Here is a 6,000-nt window from a genome sequence, read left to right as displayed (position 1 = left end):
CTGCTAGGAGCTTCCCCTGTGTCCAGCAGAGCCAATGTCAGCCAGCTCCAGGATGGACCAAGGCCCAGCACATCAGTGAGGGTGGTAGTACATTTAATAAGGGGGGAAACAAAGCCCGTGCATCATCATCCAGAGACCAGGGTGAGGAAATGTGAGAGCAAGAGCCCTGTAGACACCACAATCAGAGAAGAAGGAGGGAAGAGGTGCTCCAGGCACTGAAGCAGAGATTCCTCTGCAGCCTGTGGTGCAGACCATGGTGAGACAGGCTGTCTCACTGTCCTCACTGAAGGTCCACAGGGGAGCAGATATCCGCCTGCAGCCCATGGAAAACCCCACAGTGGAGCAGGTAGAGGCCTGATGGAGGCTGTGACCTAGTGGGAAGCCCATGCTGGAGCAGAGTCCTGGCAGGACCCATGACCCTGTGGAAAGAGGAGCCCACAGCAGAGCAGGTTTGCTGGCATGACTAGTGAAACTGTGAGGGACTCAGGCTGGAGCAGTTTGTTCCTGAAGTACTTAACTCTGTGAGATGGTTTCAAGGTATTTTTGTATGTTGTCACATCACATGAACAATGTTTATATCACCACTGAAAGAGTATTGGCATACTTACAACAGTAAACTCTGTGCTTTATTTACACATCTGAGAATAATTGTGTTTAGCTATCATTTCCTGAGCATGAGTTTGTTTTTCTGACTATTCTTTGCATTCAGTATTGATCATGGAGCCCTTTTTACATTTTTAAACAGAACCACATTGTCACCTGGGTGAGGGGAAGACTAATGAAAACTTTTCTGGCAAACAGGGATCAGCAATGTTCACCAACTTCTAATTCACATAAACACTAAGGAATTGACAATAATGTATGTGCAAACACTCAGTGATAAGTAGAAAATAGTTAGGGATAAAAGTGACCCTGAGATTAGCTCAGCTGTTTAGAGCATGGTGCTAATAGCACTAAGGCAGTGGGTTTGATCCCTGTACAGGCCATTCAGCTAAGGGCTGGGCTTGATGATTGTGTGGGTCCCTTGAAATTTGGAATATTTCATGATCTGTGTATCATATCTTGAAATTGCCATAAAACTAATACAGAGAAGTATTGCCTCTTTACAAATATCTGTTTACACAAATGCTCTGGATAGGTGCTCAGGCCAGTATAAAAAGGATAAGCTCTCAGCAACTAGAGAGGACCTCATGGAAAACAGGTTAGAATGTAGAGTTAGCAAGTGAGGAATTGGGCAGGAGAGGGCAGTCCAAATGGCACATGTCTTACATCACATGGCTCTTTCAATCATTATTTTTCTTAAAACCAAAAACTAAACACTAAAAACTAAAAAAAACTAAAAAAAAAAAAAAAAAAAAAAAAAAAGATAGAGTCTCCCTCTATGAAACAGAGGGCTAACACTCCTCCCTTTGAAGGTATTGAAAGCCACATCTTCATAAGCAAGGAGAGAATATTCTTATATTGTTATGATTTATTTTGGGAGATATGGATCTAAACATTTTTTGGACAACACCTGCTTCAGAGCAGCATTTAGCATCGAAATTTTGAGTATAAGTATATAGGCTTCACTTTAATTACCTTGTGGGTACCCAGGCCAGAGTCCCATGAATACAGAGATGGCAAAGTTGCTAAGCTGATATAGCAGTACTGCAGCAAATCTATGGTTTTGACTGTAGTATACTTGTCTTACCTCCTTTGACACCTCTTCTGGGAGAGCTGTTGAAGAGAAGGAACTTTTGGTATATGACAAGAAAAATATAACTGTGTGCAGGAAGAGTTTTTGATGAGAAATTGTAATGTCCCTCCTCAGCCTCCTCATGTCCTCTTCTGTCAACCCATACATTATAAATGGAGTTGTTTTAATAGATCATATACATTTTTCCCTTCAAGACTTTTACATCATTTTGATTGACATTAAGGCAATTACAGAGAAAATTCTAAACCGTTTCTTAAACATAAAGGAATAGTTTAGCTCCTTTTAATAATGCCTATGTATTTGAAAAAAGATGAGCAACCTCTCTGAAATCTTGCAACCCCTGTAAAACACCTCTTTTGCTGCATCCTTGCTCTCAGGGATCTGTAAGGAATAATTAGGATAATTCTGTGTAGATTTAAGGCCCTTGTGAGAGTTTATTCTGCCCAGAATTACTAACATTTATTTATATATTTTTAAATTTCAAAAGCAAAGGACTCAGTCAAGTATCGTTCTTCCAAGCTAAACCAGACTAGTATTTTACAATTGTAGCACAGTGTGGAAAGAACAGAAATAAATAAATCAGTTGGTGAGCCACTATCATTCACTTTACATAATAAAAACCAAATATAGCTGTCATTTCCTAAGTTTCATTGAAAATAAATTGAAAAAGTATATCATTCTTTAACCTAGCAAGGAAAGAGAGAATTGTCTAATATTCTGTAATGCACATTATTTGTGTAATACATATATTACAAAGGAGGGGGGAAATAGCATGAAGGCGTGAGGTGACATGAAGTTGTAAAACTAGATTATCATATCCCAGAATCATAAAAGACTCATTTGTAAGACACAGAGAATAAAGAAGAAAAAAATCAATTAAGAGTAAGCAGAATAAATAGCAATTTTGTTTCTGTCTTCCTACACTGCTTTGCAGCTACTCTATCAAGCAGATAACAGGGTAGGTGAGTGTGGGTGTTGTAAAGGTCCAACTGACTCAAACCCTCAGATTTCTGAAATAGTGTATAACACTGAAGCATTACTTTTCAAGGATGCCAACATAATTACATAGACTTTTCATCTGGAAAGTAAAAGAAACCTACTATCAATTTTCGTCCAGCTTGGTGGATCGAAGTCACAAAAGTAAAGCAAAGAGTAAGCCCCTGTGGCTCTTTGTCAATGTCTTCAGGGGCATATGAAGCTTTGGTAGCCCAGATGAATGAGCAGGGTTGCCCTCCATAAGATATCATCCTTTTCCCAAACACCTGACCTGGGAGTCAGCCATGCTAAGCACAGTTTTGACCTTCACTCCTCGTTGGCCAGACTAAGCACTGAGCCCTGTAATTTGGTGAGTTCAACCGTGTGACTCGTGCTTGCCCTCCTACAGCTGGCCATGCCAACAAAACTAATCCCAGAGCAAAGAAACAATGATCAATTTCTAATAATTCTCCTCTGACACAGGAAGTTTTGGACCAAGCAGCTATGCAGAAAGACTTAATTTTTATCACTTATCCCTTCTACTGCTCAAGGGTGGTTGATCCCAGATCCTACCACTTTGTGACTCATTATTACTGAAATCTGTAAGATTTTAATAATCACAATTTTGGATTTTTAAAACAGCTTTATTGAGGTTTTCCATCTTAAGGGCCTCAGATAGCCTGTGCTAGAGGATGATTGATGGCCAGCTGACATGTCTGGGGTGCTGAGAGTTAGTGAAATGCACACTGATGAGAAACCTGCTCACAAAGATAAAGGTTCTTTTTTCGCAATTATTCATAAAAAACACTGTCCAGTTTTCCGTGGAGCAGCTGCTGGTCACACATTAATTACCCTTTAGAAAATAGCATTACCAAAGGCTAATAAGGTTTAACCCTGTTGAGGAAAAAATACTTGTCCTGTATTATTTTTCAATAATCAAGATGTAATGACTTCTTTCAGAAAAAAATGGCAGATTCTGTGTTTAGGGGAAAGTAAAGAGTTACATAGTATTCAGCTCCTTCAAAGGACCTCATGAAACACAGGACATGAATTATATTCTAATTGGTTATATCCTAATTGTGTCAGATTACATGGAGAAATAAACAAAGCCTTTCCCATATAATATACCTGACAAGCATCTATTATAGCATTCTCCAGAAGCGATTTCCAGTAAGCCATGTTTTCGTGCACAGTCTTATTAAAAAGTAAAGGAAATTGGAGAGCATATTTGACAGATAAAATTAGAAAATTAATGGACATAGATAATCCACTCAGATATTCAGAACAGGTGTATGAAAAACCAAATTCAAAAGAACTGGAGAGGAAATGCTTCAATATATAAAGAGAAAATGAATGGTACTATAGGTTTGCTTTCTTATTCCTTAGCATTATTAACTTACATACATGCATACAGTAGCTCAAATAAGTACTGACCAAAACTGGAAACATTTTTGGTCTAATCCTTTATATTTACTAAATCTGATACAGTCTGATTCTCCCTTCTTCTCCCTCCTTCCCAAAAATATCCATTTATACAGTGCACTCAGAGTAAAAAGCACACAAATTGTAACTGCATGCTAAATACAATAATCATCACAATAATATTGCTTTGTCCATAGACATATTCACATGATGTGAATAATTTCCTGGTTTGCGAATAAAATCATATAATAATTTGTTTTAACTTTAAACTTTCCACTATTTCTTGCAGCAGTCTTGGAAAAATATATGAAATCGTTAATATTTTTCCTCAACTCCTTTTAAATACAAGATTTAAAGTGGATGTAAGATGTATGTATCTGTGCACACTTTAAAAGTAATTATATGAAGTTATGTGCATGACTGTTCACTTTGGCACTGGCAAAGCTCAAACTGATTTTGAACTTTACATCTACATATTAACAGATGATGGACAAATCTGCAACTTCCTATAGCGGCTACTGTGTAAGTGACAGGTCTTACATCTGCTGGGAATAATGGTGTTGAGGATTATTGCCAACAGATTCTGTTCTAAAGGATGGATTGTTTTCATTGTGTTGAACATATTCTACCCAAGGATATATTTTTTACCTAATTTGCTTAATTAATTTTTATTGAGCAAAAAGCCATTTGTAAGGACCTATTTTCAAAATTTGGCACTGGATAATATACTCTTTTAATGATGATTATTACATTTATCTTCAGTTTGGGAAGGTAGTACAAGAAGATGGCAATAAAATAAACCACAGTCTGTGGTATGCCTTAGATATGGCATTGATTATGCGGCTGTGACTTTTCCATTGTACCCCTGCCCCTGCCACCCAGTCAAGCTCCTGACAGTAATGATTCAGGTTCTCATTCTTATTGAGCATCCCTTTCTATTTCTGTAAAAAGGCTTTTGGCTTCTAAACAGGTGTAACCCTTTTTTTTTCTGTACCTCATTAGGCACTTTGCCAAGGAGAGAAAGGCTGATTCAACTTTCCTGTCAAACCGTCTCTTTTAAAGTGACACCTTTGAAAGTGAGATCTGATATTTTGCTCATGTGTCTGGGCTCAAGTTTGGAAGGCAACAGAGCGCTCCTGGTTATTCCAGAAATAAAATTCTGAAGCTTTAAGGTTGACATTGGAACATGGGGTTTTGTTCCTGCATCTCTTACTGAAAAATATATTGTATTTCAAATATTTCCAGTAAATTTGACCACAGATAAATAGACCTGCCATGGTTTTCTTAAGGTGTAATTATTCATATAAAAAAGCTTTTCAGAAGATCAATTCTGATGGTTTTTGTTTGGGGAAAAACTTCTGCATGGGCTGAAACCCTTTTACTCCAAACCATTTGCTTTGGAGTAAAAGGGTTTCAGCCCATGCAGAAGCTGAAAAAAAAAAGTCCTTCATGTTAATATGATTATATCTGGTGTCTTTATCTTTTACATATTTGGGCTGCAGCCCTCCTCAAAACCTGTTAGGATGTTCCTTGCTCTGAGGAGCTATCTCAGTGCCAGTGCTTTTCTGTGCACACCCCAGAAATGACATCCTGCAGTTCCATTGCCCACAGCCAATGGAGCTCCTTTTCTCGCGGAACGATGCCTTGTATGGCCTTTGTTTTGATTCTGTCAAGCTGCCTTGCCAAGTCATTTTTGATCTCTTCTGATTCAGTGACTTACAGGAACAAAAGGCCATCTCACTCTATTTTCATCCTTTCCAAGACATTTTTGCTAGCAGAAGGCCTAGGCATAAACGTTCTGCATTGGAAGCTTGGCCTCTACCCTGGTTGCCAGTTGGTGTGGGGCGAATTTTATACCTACATAGATCACAGCTAAATGATGAATGTTAAGGCTGAGGTTTATGCAA

The sequence above is a fragment of the Melospiza georgiana genome, chromosome 4 (genome assembly GCF_028018845.1).
Source record: "Melospiza georgiana isolate bMelGeo1 chromosome 4, bMelGeo1.pri, whole genome shotgun sequence".
In the NCBI taxonomy this organism is placed as follows: Eukaryota; Metazoa; Chordata; class Aves; order Passeriformes; family Passerellidae; genus Melospiza; species Melospiza georgiana.
Note: the sequence above shows the minus strand (reverse complement) of the source record.